The 16,543-nt window shown below is 53.4% G+C and overlaps 1 protein-coding gene across 1 annotated transcript in view; it reads left to right on the top strand.

Moving 5' to 3' along the window:
• Positions 1–980: 980 nt before the first annotated feature.
• The window catches only part of CASZ1 (castor zinc finger 1), a 159,709-nt gene continuing 144,146 nt past the window's right edge, over positions 981–16,543 (top strand). Inside the window, exon 1 of the mRNA XM_025390799.1 lies at positions 981–1,093. The gene's annotated coding sequence lies outside the window, so the exon portion shown is untranslated. The remainder of the gene's footprint in view (positions 1,094–16,543) is intronic.

Here is a 16,543-nt window from a genome sequence, read left to right as displayed (position 1 = left end):
CCACTAGGCTCAGCTGGTGTGGCCACTTGAAACCAATTGGGAAAAGGGAAAGCTGGGTATGGGAGAAAAGGGGGTTTCTTCAATAAAGTATGAAAGTGCCCCTCAAAAGACTCTTCCCCCATCATCTGGGGGCAGGGGGATTAGCTATCCCAAGACACTGTTTTGTTTTGTTTTGTTTTGTTTTGTCAGAGACTAGGTCTGGCTATGTTGCCCAAGCTGGTCTCGAACACCTGGGCTCAACGGATCCTCCTGCCTCGGCCTCCCTAAGTGCTGGGATTACAGGTGTGAACCACGACGCTGGCCCTCAAGACACTCTTTAACTTATTGCCTTGCTTTATTTTCTTCATGGATACTTTCACTCTCTGAAATAACATTATCCACTTGTTTTAATGTGTTAATCTGCCCCCCAGCCCCTCCATGTAAGGTTCATTCTGCACGGCCTATGTTGCTCACTTAAGACATATTTCTTGCACAGTAGATTGAATGAAAAACTCCCTTGCAAAGAATAAGTGCAAAGCAGATATCAAACAGTGAGAACATTTCGTTCCTTTGGGTTCCACAGTCTAACACTCTAACTTGCAAGAAAGAGCCAGTTCTTCTGCGGAAAGTGGGAACCAAACTCGGGCTCTCTCCAGATTCAGAACAGGTGGAAAGTAACGCCCCCCCTCCCATCATCCCTTCTCTCTTTTCCCCTAGCCTCAACTCAACTTAGTTAGGGGGTGTAGAAGCCTCTGGAGCTGCAAAAGGTGGCCGAGCGATCAGATGCTACTCCGCAGGCAGCGACTCGCCGCACGCGCACGCTGACCTCAGCCCGGGCGGTGGGTGGGAAGGATCCGGGAGGGGCAGGTCTGGGGGTGTGAGGGTGGAGCGGAGCCCGGCCCCGAGATCCGGCCCGGGTTTTGCATGCCACCCAGTCGCCCGCCCGGCCGCGGAGAATTCCATAATCACAGCGGGCGAGAGCGGAGACTGGGAGCGAAAAATCCGGGATCCGGCAACTTTGGGCAGCGCATGCGCGCCCGCGGCGCTCCATCCCAAACACACACACATTTTTCCCCCGGACTTGGAAAGTCACCCAAAGCCGCCCCAAGTGCAGGTAAGAGACTCGGCGCTCCCTCTGCCGCGGCCCCCCCACGCCCCCCAGCTCCGCGGGCCTCCCGGGGCGCCTCCCCGTCGCTCCCCTTGTCCCGGTGCACCCCCCCCACCCCCGGGGCTGCCGCTTGCAGCAGGCAGCCGGCGAGCGAGCGAGCTAGAGAGCCAACCAGCCAGCCTGCGATCGGCGGCTGCCACCCAACTCCGGCCGTGCGGAGGCAGGGGGCACGGAGGGCTGGCACCCAGGCGCGGGGCGGCGCGTTGCCCGCCGTGGCCAGGGAAATGCCCGGCGCGCGGCTCCTGGGGAGGGGAGGGCTGCTCCTCCTGGGGGTCACTTACTCCAACTGAGGGGGCGGCGGGGTAGGGGAGAAGAGAGGGAGGTGCCAGGCGCGAGTGCAGGACTTTGCAAATAGGGTGGGGGCGCCCCCCACGCTGTGGGCTCCTGGGGGGGGGGCAGGTGCCCGCCAATACCGGGTAATCACTCCTTCTCCCTACACCCCCACCCCACCCCACCCCCCAGCAGCAGAGGGGTCGTGCGCTCTCCAGGGCGGAGAAGGAGGCAGGGGTGAGGGGCGCCTGGGGTGACTTTGCAAGACTTTGCCCATGGGAAGGGGTGGGTGGGGAACCTCTCCAGGAGGCTCTTGTGCCCGGATACCGGGTGTAGGTGCTGCCAGCAGAGGTAGGCAGTGTTCGCTTAGGTGCGGGGTGCCAAAGGGTATCCCCGATAGGAAATTGAAGGCAAGATATTTCTTAGATGGGGGGAGCGGCGCCCCCCTTTTCATCTGTGCCTGGGAAGTTTATCTTAAGTGCGCTGCTCCAGGCGCGGCAAGTGGCGTTCCTCACTCCCTTCCCCACCCCACCCCCTGCCTCCCAGAGTGAAGGGCTGGCAACACAGGGCACGGGGAACCGGGGCGCCGGCCCAGAGCCGCCCGGCTGTCGGCCGGAGCCCGCCTGGGTCCCGGGGAAAGTTCGGGCGAGTTGTTGCCGGCTGTTGTGTGCGCCGGGAGAGAAGTTGCGCCCGGGGACTGGCGGGCTAGCAGCCTGGTGGAGCGGTGCGCTCCGGGGGGGCTTTGCGGCGTGGGAGAGGGTCGGGCGGGGTCTGTTCCCCCAGGGTGGGCTGAGGGTGACCTCGGGGCTCAACAACTGGGGAGAAGGAGCCCTGAATCCAAGGGCACAGGGCTGAAATAGGCACTCTGAAGGACAGAGAAAAAAGTAGTTTGTGGGGGCGCAGGGAACACCAAAGGGAGAGAGCCGGTTCCCCGGTCACTTGGGGTCCGGCTTAACCGCAAAGGAGAGCATGGTGACTGACGGAGGAGCGTCGGGGAGCGGGGCTTCAGGGGACGCGCGGGAATGGGGGATTGGGCCAGAGCGAGTCAGGGAGGTCCCGGGGCAGGGGGCCGATTCGTGCGCCCGGGGTGAGCCGGCCGGGCGGAGCGGCGGCCGGTTTATTTTTACTCGGTGGCATTTGCAGAATGTGCAGCTGATGGCCGTCGGCCGCCAGGAAGTTTTGCTTTCTGTTCTTTCTCTCTCTTTCCGAAGCCAGCACTGCCGGGAGCTAGCGGGCCGGGCAGCCGGGCCTGGAAGGGGAGGGGGCGGCCGCCGGGGTGGTGAGGTGCGGGCAGAGGCGCACTGGGGCCGCTGGCGGGGGCTGGCCTGGCGCGGGCGGGCGGGCGGTTGCTGGGCCGCTGCGGAGCGTTTGGGTGAATGTCTGTCCCCGGCGCTGGAAGCTCCTCCGCGAAGGGAACAGGTGTATGCGCCGTCAATCACGGCTGGAGGGACACTTTGGGGGCGTAGATTAAGATAATAATAATAGATTTTTCTCTAAGGGGTGGGCGCAGATTCTTCTTCTAAGTCATCCCCGACCCGGGTCCGGAGTTGGGGGAGGCTAGTGGAGCGCTGAGGGAGGCAGGGAGCGTCCTCTTCCTCCACACAAGTTCCTCTGCCCCAGCCTCAGCTTGGAAAGCCGGCTCTGGGCGCGGCGAGGACCTCCTTCCAGCCACGCTGGCTACGGTGTGGGTGCGGGTGCGTGCCCATCGGGAAAGCGGCAGTAGCGCCCCTCCTGGGTATGGAGCTCCCCCAAACCTGGATCACCGGGCCACGGGGCGGGGTGTGCGTTTATACCCGAGTGGAGTGTGGGGGCGCGGCCCTCACTGTGCGTGGTTGTCCCGCCGACACCCGGTACATTCAGGGGGTGGCGAGGGGGTAAAGGCCCAGCTGGGCAAAGTTAGTAAATTTAGGACGTCTCCGAGCTGGTACAGGCGCGCGATGAGAGCGCACGAGGGGACTGGAAAGCAGATCGCCGGATAATCTTGTTGTCCCCCCGCCCAACCCACGACGCGCGCGCGTATACACACACACACATACACACACGCACACACATACACACACGCACACACACGCGCACACACACACGTCGCCGTCCTAAAGGGAGCTGTCCCGGCTGAGCAGGAGCAGCTGCGCCGGGCATGGGGAGGGGGGTAGTTGGTCCCCGGGGGCTGCGCCGGGGCTGCGCTCCACGTGCCCGGAGGGGGCGCTGGGCCGTTCGGCGCCTGAGCGCGAAGCGCCGGGTTTGCGTCCTGGTGGCGATCAGGCGGTGCGTCCCGGGCGGGCGTCGCGACCCGCGCAATCTCCGGAGACCCGCGCCACCTCTCCCGACCCCCAGCCGCTTTTCCACTTCCCAAACTTCGGTTTTTAGGGTGTGCCCCTTGCAGGAGCTCTCGGACCCTCTCCAGGGCAGAGTGGAGAACTTCTCCTTTCCAGGCGGCAGCCACGGTCTCTGTCCCTAGAGTCCGGCGAATTGGAGAGATCGCCGCCCCCCCAGCCCCCTTCTTGTTAGCCACCTTAGAGGCGGTTAAGGAGAGTTTATGGTGAATATTGTTGAACTTCAGTAATCAGGTTTCCAGCGATCTTATGCCTCCTGTTTAATTTATTAGACTAGTTATTTATTCTGTTGATGATAATCTGTTGCTGGTTTCTATGGAGATGTTAAACTGATCTCTTTCAGAAATCAAACTCCATATGCACTAAAACGTTTAAAGGGGCAGTGCCTTCCTCTTTTATTCCCCTTGCCTTATTTGTTTGTTTTTTAGACTTTGCACCTTGCCGAGACTTGGAGTCTTGCTCTGAGTCTCGGCGTATTTTATTTCCTTCTTACGAAGGAGAGGAGCCCAGCCCGGGAGCCTTACGCTTTGTGGCAAGTACAGCTTATTATGGCTAGAAGAAAGCGAAGGCTTTGATCTCTAAGTTGCATCATCATTTAAAACAGATCATTTCACCACCACCCCCTTCCCCCCCATCATATAAGAGCAAAATTCTTTCAAGATCAAAGAGTCCAATCTTAAAAAAAAGCTATTGTTTAAAAAAAAAAGAAAGTCAGTTAAATATGAAACTCCCTTATATATCTGCTCCCCTTGTGTTTAAATAATTTTAATAAGAAAAACAAAACTTGTAGCTCAGCTAATTTTTTTCACACTTATTAATAGTTTATCTTGCCCCCCACCCCTTTTTAATTTAAGAGAAGTTCAAAGTTACATTTCTCTGCCTGTGGGGGTTGAGGTATATTTGCTTCTCTTTTAGATCCTGACCATCTGTTTTAGGAAAATTAGCCTCTGGGAAGAGGGGAAAAGGAGTTTTTAGTCAAACTTAACTGGAGTGCTTTATTTATTTATTTTTTGGGGAAAATTGTGACCCAAATATTTTAAAGTTCAATTTTGCCTGCTTTTTGGGAGGATATCAATAACCTCTGTCTGGTATGTGAGAAGACATCAACTTTTTCTCCTTTTCTCCTCTGCCCAGGTATTTTTCTGTAGATCTGTGACTGGTTGGGGCGGGGGGTGGGGAGGCGTTGCAGTGAATTAAGAAAGGAAGGCAGACAAAAATTATCTTGTTTTGTGACACTGAAAAATTGCAAACTGACTCTGACTCAGATATTTATCACGCTGACAGATATGATACAATGCGATTGCATTTCCTAATGATCCTTTGGGACTAAGTTGTAGGTAGAACCATTTAATGCATTTTTAATATTAAAGTAAGGCAGGGGTTCCATTTTCTTGGAGATAGGGGGAGTGGATGCCCTTCCATAGAGATGGTGCTTTCTGAATATACTGCTTTACTTTTTCAACTGGACACCCCCCCCAACCCCACCCCTTCACATTTCCATTTACTTTGTGTGTGTGTTGGAGGGGGGGGGCATGCACAGAGCATTTGGCTTTCATAAATAAATTTATATCTGGCCAGAAGGTCCAATGCTAAATAAGAGCACACTTAAAAACAAAAAAAAACAAAAAAAAACATGACTCCACCCCTGCTATAGGAAATAAAACAGGCAATACTTGAGTTTTTTTTTGTTTTTTTTTTTTCCTTCTGCCACCCTGGTTCTCTTTTATATTATTTTATATTGGAGGGGAGCAGGTAGAGTGGTTGTTGCTTCTCAGCTCAGAGGCGAGAGGAACCATTCCTATTATTTCCCTCTTTGCTATATTTTTGAAATTTGTTTGATTTGGATTGCAAACAGCACAGAGGCTTACGAGTAGAAAAGAGCACTGTGGCTTTAAACTCAGGAGTTTGCATATTCTCCTTGTATCTTTCCCCTTTGCTAATTATTGTGTTGTTTTCAGAGCAAATATGTCATATCCATGGCGACCGGGCAGGTTTATTGTCTTTCTGAAGCAATAGCTCACATAAGTAATTAATGACTTTCTTTTTTTTCCTCTGGCTTAGGTTAAACAGATCATTCAAGGAAAGTCATATCTCTCTCTTCTCTCTCCCTCTCTCTCTCTCCCTCTTTCTCTCTCTCTTTTTTTAGCCTAGTGACATAAGAACATGAGTAGAACAAGAAAATACTTTAACCAAGAAGTCAACAGCTTATTTTCCCCCATTTCTTTTCAAAGCTGAAGTGTCAGCTTTCAGACATATGAGGCTGTCATTCTCGCAGCCCTGAGCAGTGCAGTCCACGCCTGGGCTGGAAACCCACTGAAAGGTTGTGTAGCTTGGAAACAAGGGAGGTGTTCACATTGGGGGGAGGAACCTGGAGGAATTTGCTTTTGAGGTTGGGGGGAAGCACTCCAAAATGAGTATTTCTCCTGTATTTAGCAGAATTTAATTAAATTGTTTACAGGAAAGAATTAATGAGTTGGTAGTAATGTGTTCTCCCACCTCCCTTCTTTTTCCCAGTCTAGTTAATTGGAAAGACAAAGTTTTTCTTTTTGATTCACCTTCAGCTTCCGCTTTCTCCGACCTTTGTCTCAAGTGCTTTTTCCAGGAAAAGTAGCTTTTGGAATCCCCACTGGTTAATATTTCCAGAAGTATAGTGGGCTTTTTGTTTTTGTTTTGCTTTTCCCCTTAGACCTACAACTCAAAGCTGGTTTCTTCTTCTCAGGAATCAACAGCTCTGATGATTGACTAAGACTTGGATTTTTCAACTTTGATTTTTTTTTTCTTTTTTGATGGGAAGAGGGCCTTTTCGGATGTAAAATTATATAGACGGCACATCTCCTCTTCTGTATCTCGTGGCAGTATTAGGGAAGGTAGAAGCAATTTTTTTTTTCTTTTAAAAAATCACCTTTTATGATCTGCCCTTTACAAATGGACCTTTGCTGATAAGAATCCTCATGATGTCCCCCCTAAACTTTAGAATGTGCTAGATGTCCTACTAATGTTCTCCAGGGCTCGCTCGCCCCCTCTCATAGACATACATTAAGCACATTTATACGATCCTCTCCCCCTTTTTAAAATTTCATGCATAGCCAAGGTTTTTGTGTGTGTCCTTACAGGGGGGCAACGAGATAGGGAGTGAAGCGTTTATGTTGTACTCAGGCACAATCAAAAAGAATATTCCCCCACCATCTGAATGAAGTTCAAAAAGGCCACGGAATGAATCTTTAGGCTTTTGGCATTGCAAATAAAAATATAAAGAAGAGAGATTTATTTGGTATCTTGTTTCTGAAGAGGAGAAGAGAAGGCCGAGCCAGTCTGATGCTGAGACTCCAGCGGAGTTGTAATTGAGCCCGTAACCTCTTGATGTCTATATCAGAAAAACAGACATGAGCAGAGGGAACCGAAGAGAGGCAAACAAACCTGGTAGAGGAGAGGGAGCTCAGGGGGAGATTCGCAGAGAGAGGAGAGAGATTTAATTTATAGACATTTTAAAAACCGTAATTTCATTAGGATCTGTTCTTCCCTTTCTCTGAAGGGCAGCCCGGCAGACCGATAAGGCCGGCCCCGGTGCCCGGGATACGTGGCGTGGTTGGGAGGGTGCAGGCTGGAGGCATCATCGCCAGCGCCCCAGGTTGGTTTCTTTGCCCACTTTCTACTGGCTTTCTTATTTTGAAATTAAAAAGTCCCAGACGGCCAAAAGTCAGCCGTGGTTCTGGCTGCCTGATGATCTCTCCTCTGGGTGCCACGCCGCTCTGCGAGTGGGTCTGTCTCCTGCCTGGGCGGTGGCATCTGCATGGCTCCCTTCAGTTGCAGGGCTGCCTTGGGTGTCAGCAGCAGGAGGCCACTGGCGGAGGGGGGCACCCCCACCTCGGCCCCCCTCAAGTTCACCAAGTTAAGTTGCTGCGGCTCTGAGGCCACAGCTTGGGGGAAAAAAGCTAAAGCCTGTCGTAAATTCTGCAAAAATTAATCAAGCGTTTAAGAGCTGCACGTTAACAAGGTTTTGCAGGCAAGCTGGGCCCTTCTCCTGTTCCCCCTGTTCAAAGTCCGGCAGAGTGAGGGGTGGCCTGGACAGTGTGAAGGGAAGGGGGAGTTTTTTTTTTTTTTTTCCCTTAATTGGAATAATTGAGGACAACCAGGGAGAAGGAAGAAGAGGGATGGGTTTATTGAATGGAAATTCTCAAGTGCCCTTCTTCCATATTGTTGGAATTTTTTTCCCTTTTGGCCTGGATTTGTCCTATGTGTCTTTGGTGGAAAACACACGTAGAGAAAGAGAGTGAAGGTGGGGGGAGAGAGAGAGAGAGAGAGAGAGAGAGAGAGGATAGAGAGAGAGAGAGACAGGGACGCGTCGCTCCTTCGGAACTCATTATCATTCTTAATAAGTCTTAAGGAATAAGGAAGCGCATTGAGTGTAAATGCTGGGTAATCCTAACACTTCTCAAGGTGAGAGGAGTCTTGAGGACACAGAGAAAAGAGCCAGCAGAGGAGGGGGTGGCGGGGGGCAGAGGCCCTGGGGAAGTGGCAGGCCCAAGGTTTGGGAGGCTCAGCAGGAGGCCTGGAGGCTGGGATGGGGGGACCCCAAGATGTCCCAGGTGGAATGGGTTGTCTGAGATGACACATCTCAAAGATAGGGGGCCTTGCTCAGCGCAAGGAGCAGAGGTGACGGGAACAGCCCTGCCTTGGGTGGGGTGTGTGGGCAGGGACCACAGGGTTTTTGCTTTCTCCTGGGTGTCATGTCCGCAAACAGCTTGGCTCCTGTCCCCTGGCCTCAAGTCCCTGGAGAAGACCCAGGTAGGGGTAGGGTTAGAGAAAGCTTGTCCCACCCCAGGCTTCCCCTTGCTGTGCCCTTGGGCTCCCCCGAAGTGGCCGCTCTGGGAAGCAGGAGGGACAGAGTGGTGGCTAGAGCTCAGCTCTGGACACTAGGTGGCTAATAGGATCTGTGAGGTTCTCCAGAGCTGCAGCGGCTGCTGGCTTCCCCTCCGTCCCCGCTGGTGGGCTCCGCTGTGCGATGCCTCTGCTGGCTGGGCAGGCAGCCCTGGCGCACAGGAGGGAGGGCGCTGGCCCAGGGCATGGCACAGCTCCCGGGCCAGCCCTCCTAGTGACCAGCTTCCAGGCAAAGCGAGGATGAGGCCAGGGCAGCTCCCGGGTGAGGAGGCAGCGGTCAGGGACGCTTGCTGCCAGGACGACTGGAGTCCTGCCTGTGGTCTCCGCCCGCTCCATCCTTGGCCACCTGGGTGTGAGGCACTGCTGAGCCCGGGTTTTGGGGGGGTCTCTGGGCTGTGCTTCTTCCCTTCTTTTGAATCCATGTGCCCCCTTTGAGAATCCGCTTAATAAAAAAAATCTCATAAGCATAAATATTGCTTATACTTTGAGGGGTTTTGCAGATCTTATAAACCCAGTCTAAGGACTCTCTAGGGCCGCCTGCTCTGGTGGGCTTCTTTCCAATTCTCCAGGATGAGGCAGGGGGGCAGGAGAGAGGAGGCAAGATCGGTCCCCACCACCACTCCCCCCTGCCTGCCTCTGTACTGGGCGAGGAGAGTGCTGTCAAACTGTCACCCAGGGGACCCCATAGGTGGATGGGGGCTAGCACTCAGGTTGCTCTGTGAAGAACCCCACCTGCTCAGGTAGTGATGCCCCACGCTAGGCCAAAGGCAGCTCTCCTGGTTCCCCTATCCATGGTAATGGATACATCCCCTTAATGGCAGAGCTCTTGGGCATGCATAAGGGGATGTTCTGGATAAGAACATGCCCATATCCAGCTGATGATTCTAGGATGTTTGAGCAAGGGTCTTAGCCAAGGTCATGTTCCAACCTTGGATAGTTTGCTCTGTGGAGAGACATCTGCATGGAGAATAGCACGATTCAGGTTGGACTTATCACGGTGTAAAAAAAATTTTTTTTAAACTCTCTGTTTCTTTTGGAAAATAACTTCTGGGGAGCTTTTAAAGGGGATGCGTGGGAGTCAGAGGTGAAGGCTGGTGCCTGAGCCGTGGGAAGCCTGAGGGGAGAGCCCGGGGGGGATGGGTTAATGGCGGGTGGATTCTGCTTTTCTGTTGTTTAAGAGCAGTAATGGCCAAATTGCATGCCCTGCGTGTGCCTTGCTGATGAGATTTACCGAAAGGAAGCCTCGCTGCCTCTTTGCTGCTGGTCTCTGGGTGGGTGAGCGTGTGTGTGTGTGCGCGTGTGTGTGTGTGTGTGATCGTGCGCGTGTGTAAATGAGAAGGAGGGGTGGGGGAATGAGCTCTGCCAGGCTGGCACCCTTCCCCAGCACTAATTGCTGGCAGAGTACCCATGAGGGCTGTGCCAGCGTCTCCAGCTCCGCCCGCCCCCCTCGCCCCCGGGGAGCTCAGCTGTGCAGCTTGCTATGTGAGGGCCATTTCCGGGCCCACTCGTCCCCCACAGCTCCTTTGGGAACTTCGGGGAAATCTGATCCTTGGGGAGGCCATGGGTCGGGCCCTAGCATCTCTGGCTGGGGTTTAGGGGACAGGGTGAGACACGGGTGGCCCCGAGCTCCACTCAGGTCTAACTGTCCATTCCCCTACCCTTCTGCGAGCCCCACACTTAAGGTCTTGCGAGGCGTGGCCTGATAGGCTATGCGTCTGGGGACCCTGTTCTAGTTCTGGCTCTGCAGTAAATCACTGTGTGGCCTTAGGTGAGTCATTTTACCTTTATGGGCCTCAGTTTCCCCTCTTGTCAAATGGCCTCTGACCCTACCACCCTCAGAGCGTTGTCCTAATGGTTGGCTGGACTCTTAGCTATGAAAGTCCTTTGAAAGTAATTAAACGTAACGACGAATTCATCATGGTTGGCATCGCCAAGTGCAAGGTGTCCCCAAGGTCAGGGGAGCCAGTTTTTGTGTCATATGGTATCAGTCTCAAAGGGGACCCCTGTGGATTCCATTCCAGAAAGCCATGGACCTGGGCGTCGCGTGTGGTGCTGGGGTTACATTTTTGTGTCAGGTTGCAGGTTGGTTCTGTTATCATTGGGAACTTGGGGCTGAATTTGGGGGCTGCCTTTCTGGCAGAATGAGGGATCACATTCAGGTTATGGGGTGTGCTTTGCTGTTTTGTGCCTCTGGAGCCAACAGGTTCATTTGAGGAGCTGTATGTAGTGTAGATGGTGCATTCTGGAGCGAGTTAGCTGGGGATCAAAATCGTGTGACCCTCTGTCAGTGACTTAACTGGCCTGTGCCTCATCTGTGAAATGGGCATAGCAGTACCTACCTCGCGGGGCTGCTGTGAGAGTTACAGGAGCTAAGACATGTGAAATGTTAGGACCAAATGTCTGTGTGTGTTACAGACCCATGTGGGAGAGGACACAGAAGCACTTGCGGCTTATCAGGGATTGCCATGGAGAGGGGAACCGGGAGAGCTTGCTCTCTGTCTGTCTGGAGCTGGGCCCCTGTGCCACGTGCAGGATGACGTGGTATTGCATAGAAATTCTGCGTTTTGTCTTTTACCTCTCTGGCCTGCCTGGGGTCCTCCTGGCATTTTTGCTGCTGGGTCCGGAGGGGATGAGAATGAAGACTCTGCCCACAGGTGGAGTCAGTCCCTCAAGTGGGGCCGGGGCCATTGTTCTTTCTTTCCCACACTGGCCAGGCCAAGCGTTCCTGGAGCTTGGTGGGGTGAGGTGGGTCACGATGGGTGCTGTTTGGGACAGAAGGCCAAGGTGGGGTAGGGTGAGGGCAGATCCTGGAAACTGGCCCAAGGCGCCGGTGGCCTCTGCCTGTGTGAGCTGAATTCTGGGTGTTGGCGATCCCAGAGTCGTGCCCATGAGGGTGCCTTGCAGATGGAGGCTGTGTGGCGGGCAGAGGGAGCAGTGCGTGGGATCAGGAGCCAGGCTGAGCTGAAGGCGAACTATGTTTCCCCCACTTGGACAGATTCATTCATCGAATCCTTTGTTTCTGCATCTGTAAAATGGGACTTGGAATTCCCGCCACATGGACCATGAGGATTAGATGAGAGGATCCCAGCTGACATTTGCTGAGGTTCCACTTTGAGCTTTATTTCACGGAACGCACACAGCCAGTGAGCAGCACATAGCAGGGGCACAGGACGAGGATAAAGCAGCCAGCGTGGGCTGAGCCTCAGCTGGTCTTGGCCTGAACTAATCACGGAGGCTCGGGGCTTAGCCAAGGGGCAGAGGACCACGGTTGTCCCTTTAGCCCCTGACATGGATGGAGCTGAGGTTTCCCACCTGGCCCGGGGGTGAGTGCTGCCCTGGCCTGGGTGGAGGGCCAGGAGACAGGCAGGGCAGAGCCAGGAGAAGAGGCAGAGGTGGGGTGGAGGCAGTGACCTAAGGAAGCAAGGGCATGAGACCGTGAAGCAGGGGGCACTGGAGGGGCGAGGGGCACTTATGGAAGATGAGGTGTATGAAACTCCATCGGCCTCTCCCATTTCACTGCGCTATGCCAAAACACTCCGGTTCTTGTTTCACTATCTGAGATCTGGGAGCAGGTTAATTTCCATGACGAACTCCAGGCCACGTGCTTGGAGGATTTATCTAATTAAATGGATGCTTTTTTCTAAGAAAGAAATGAAGAAAGGGAGGGAGGGAAGGAAAGAGAAAGGAAAGGAAAGAAGGAAGAAAGGAAGGAAAAAGATGAGAAGGAAGGAAAGAAAGGAAGAGAAGGATAAGGAAAAGAGAAAGAAAGGGAAAGAATGAGAGGAAGGGAGGAAAAGAAGGAAAGAAGGAAGGGAGGGAGGAAGGAAGGAAGGAAGAAAAAGAAAGAGAGAGAGAAGGAAAGGAAGGAAGAGAGAGAGAAACAAAGAAAGGAAGGAAGGAAGGAAGAAAGAAAAAGAAAGAAAGGAAGGAAGGAAGGAAGAAAGAAAAAGAAAGAAAAGAAAGAAAGAAAGAAAGAAAGAAAGAAAGAAAGAAAGAAAGGAAGAAAGAAGGGAAGGAAGGAAGGAGGAAGGAAGGAAGGGAAAGAAAGGCAAGAAGGCAGGCAGGCAGAGAAGTTGGAGGCTGACTGGTAATTTTTGAAAGGCCATGAAGGAGTGGAGGAGAGGGCCTACCGACTGAGGTGGGGCTCCTCCTGGCAGGTCATGCTCCTGTCTTTAGATGCTTTATTTCCAAAATAGCTCTTAGGGCCGGGTGCAGTGGGTCACGCTTGTACTACCAGCACTTTGGGAGACCAAGGCGTGTGGATCACTTGAGGTCAGGAGTTCAAGACCAACCTGGCCAACATGGTGAAACCCCGTCTCTACTGAAAATACAAAAAAATTAGCCGGGTGTGGTGGTGGGCGCCTGTAGTCCCAGCTACTCAGGAGGCTGAGGTAGGAGAATTATTTGAACCCTGATGGCGGAGGTTGCAGTGAACTGAGATCATGCCACTGCACTTTAGCCTGGGCAACAGAGCGAGACTCGCTCTCAAAAAAAACAAAAAACAAAAAACAAAACAAAACAAAATAGCACTTGGGCTAGGAGGTAGGGAGATAGCTGGAGGGTGTGGGGTCCGTACCATCTCATACAGCAGCCATTAGCCCACATGGCAATTTAAATTACATTTAAAATTTGGTTCTTCCGTGAACGAGGCACATTTCAGCTGCCCCACAGCCACGTGCAGCTGGAGCTCCTGCGCTGGGCAGCTCAGACGGGTCATTTCAATCATCGTAGGAAGTTCTGTTGGAAGCTTCCCTCCGAGGGATGCTTCCCTCAAGCTGGGGTTAAATGGAGGAGCCCCCATGGAACAGTGATAGAGGTGGAGAGCGGGGACACACCCAGCTGTCGTGAGGGCTCCCAAGGCCAAGACCTCTGTGGTGCCAGGACATCATCTCTTTTGATTCTGCCACAGGTTTCCTCTCTCCCAGGGCAGGGCGAGATGGCCGGTCTAGAGTGAGGCAGAACGGGGTTTAAGCCCTTCTTTTCCCACTTAGGACCTTTGTGACCTTGGACCCAGGTCTTACCTCTCTGGTCCTGTGGAATTGGGCAGACAGTCAGCCGTGCTGCCTCGCTTGGTTCTTGTGATCATTAACGGAGGTGGCGCGGAAAGCACTTGGAAGTGTGAGGGCACAGGGTGAGCACTTGAAAAATGGGGACCACCATTGCTATCTTGATGATTATAATTGTAAATTTTTTTGTTTGTTTTTTGAGAAGGAGTCTTGCTTTTTCACCCAGGTTGGAGTGCAGTGGCACGATCTAGGCTTATTGCAACCTCCGCCTCCCAGGTTCAAGCAGTTCTCCTGCCTCAGCCTCCCGAGTAGCTGGGATTACAGGTGTGCGTCACCACGCCAGGCTAATTTTATATTTTTAGTAGAGACGGGGTTTCACCACGTTGGTCAGGCTGGTTTCGAACTCCCAAAGCACTAGCCCTCCCAAAGCACTAGGATTACAGGTGTGAGCCACCACAACCGGCCGATATTATTTTCATAAAGATTATTGAAGAGTGTTTGGGCCTGCAGAGTTCTTCAGGACACTCTCCCAGCAAATGTGGATTTATCTATAGTCGACCCTTTCCAGATTTAGTTTCAGTGACCCCCACCCCCCATATCCTTTCCTTTTGGAGACCTGATTTGGATTTCTTCTTTCCATCCCTCCTTTCTTTGGGCAAAAGGAAGACTTGGAACTGCCGTGGAATGAATTCTTCCAGGCCCTTCCTCTTGGGAGGTAGAGCCTCTGTCTCTCCCAACACATAGAAGTGTGCCCACGTGCACACGTACACACACGTACACACACATACACACACACGCACACACTTCTCCGCCGGCCTAGCCGTTAAAAATAAATAAGTCAAACCCAAAGTATTAAAGCAGGGTGAGCAGATGTGGCCCTGGCAGGGCTGACGGGTTGTCTGGAGGCGGGGGTGGCCAGTGGCCCCGGGAGGGCTGTGTGCGTTGATTCCCGGACATTGCCCAGCGCCCTGTGTGCTAATGTGAAGCTGAAAAGTCCCCTGCATTGTGCCGGCTCCTTTCCCCGTGAAAAGGCAATTGAGTCAGTGAGTTCCAAATGGATTGGAGCTGACAGTAAATGAGAATTTGGCAGTGGGTAGAAAACAAGCTTCCCCCACCCTCCACCCAACACACACTCCCTCATCCCTCCCTCAACTCCCAGTGCTTGTTTGGTTTTGAGAGGGATTTTGCAAAGAATTATGATTTCTTTTTGCACATATCAAACATTATCAGCAGGTGTTGTGCCCCAGCCTGCCCCCCTCCCAGGGATGGCCCAGCCCCCTCCCCCAGGTGACCAGGCCCACTCCCCTTGCCGCCTCGGTGGCTCTGCCAGCGATCCCGAACGAGTTAAGGGCTGAATCAACTCTAGACCCAGCTGTACATTTTACTCTGGGTTCCTGAATGAAGTGATGTGCTGTGCTCAGCACGATTGGAGACTGTCTGTCCCGGGTGACCCACCCGGCCCCCACCCTGCTGGGCTCCACCAGCTTTTATGGGACCTGCTGCTGGGTCCCAGGACCTTGTCCCTGGCAGCTGGGGAGCCGGTGGCTCATGCTGTGGGGGCTTTGTCTGGTGTCCTCCCCATGTCCAGCCTGCTCTTAGAGACCTATTTTAATTTTAAAAGAAAGAGTATACCATTTTAAGTTGGTCTTATCCCTGATTGGTAGGGAAGGCTTGCAGTGTTGAGGGTTCATGGATGCCAAGGGCCCTGCCGCCATCATTCTGCATTCCACAGTGTCCACACCAGTACATTAGTCAGTAGATACTTACTAGTACCAGGCCCTCTCGCCAATGGCCTCATGTCCCTAGACCTCCCCGCTTAATTATTCCCAGGAGCCGCAGGGAGGGAAACACAGCTTCTTTGCTGATACCCCTCCAGGCATGCTCCTCATTTGTGACGTAGCAACTCTTTAGCCTGACCAGCCTGTCTCCATAGAGGGGTAGCGTCTTTCCTATTCCTGTAGGGCAAGAGGCACGGAGATGCCCTTGTTTTGGCAGAATTACAAGCTGCTCCTAGGGGGTGTCTGTGCCCCCAGTGGCTAGGGAGGCCCCTCAGGGGCCTCTTTCTGGAAAAGGATGGTGGAATCTGCTTGTTTTGGGAGCTATGCTGGGAGGATAGTGGTAAAGTCCTCGGCTCAAATCCCTGGTCTCTCCTTATTGGGACTCTGACTTTGGAATATTGTGGGCTCTTCGGAGCCTCAGCTTTCTCACTTGTAAAAGAGGGTTCGCGAGAGCACCTATCCCATGGGGTTGCTGTGAGGATTAAATGAAATGACGCTGGAAAGGCACCTGGCACATGGTGACAAGGGGTAGCTATTGTTGCTACTAGTACTGTCTCTACTCCACCCTCCCCATCTGGCATCATGAAGGCAGTAAGGCAGAGGGCTCCCTGTGTTTGAGCTCCAGAGACCCCCAATGCCAGGCTGAAGCCGCAGCCCAGAGGCTGTGGCCACCACAAGTCTGTTGCAGCATGTTTGCCAATAGCAAGGCAAACGTGTCCGCCCAGTACAGAGCCCTCGAGGGAGCAGAGAAAGGCTTGCAGTGCCCAGGGCTGAGCTGTTAGACGTTCAGGTGGCAGTCCCTGGGCTGTGGCCTGGACTGCCTGCCTGGGGAGGAGCTGACTCCCAAGCACTGGTGCCATCTTGGTTCTCCTTGGCCTCTCCTCGCAGACAGGACTGTGGCCCTTGCCCTCCCCCGGGAACAGGTGGCCTTTGCAGCCTGGCACCTGTTCCCAGAGGGTGGCTGCCAAGAAGCCACAAACCCAGGGATCTCCCTGCGTGTACTCCGAGTCATTGCACGAGGCCTGTGTGCTGCCTGGAGGAGCTGGCCTGGGCCTGTGCTAGTGGAGAAGGTCGGAGGAGGAGCTTCTCTCCTCCAAGAGCCCCCTCCTCGCCCTTCAGGCGAGTCACAGG

Source organism: Theropithecus gelada, chromosome 1 (assembly GCF_003255815.1).
Source record: "Theropithecus gelada isolate Dixy chromosome 1, Tgel_1.0, whole genome shotgun sequence".
Classification (NCBI taxonomy): domain Eukaryota; kingdom Metazoa; phylum Chordata; class Mammalia; order Primates; family Cercopithecidae; genus Theropithecus; species Theropithecus gelada.
This window is presented reverse-complemented; position numbering and strand designations above follow the sequence as displayed.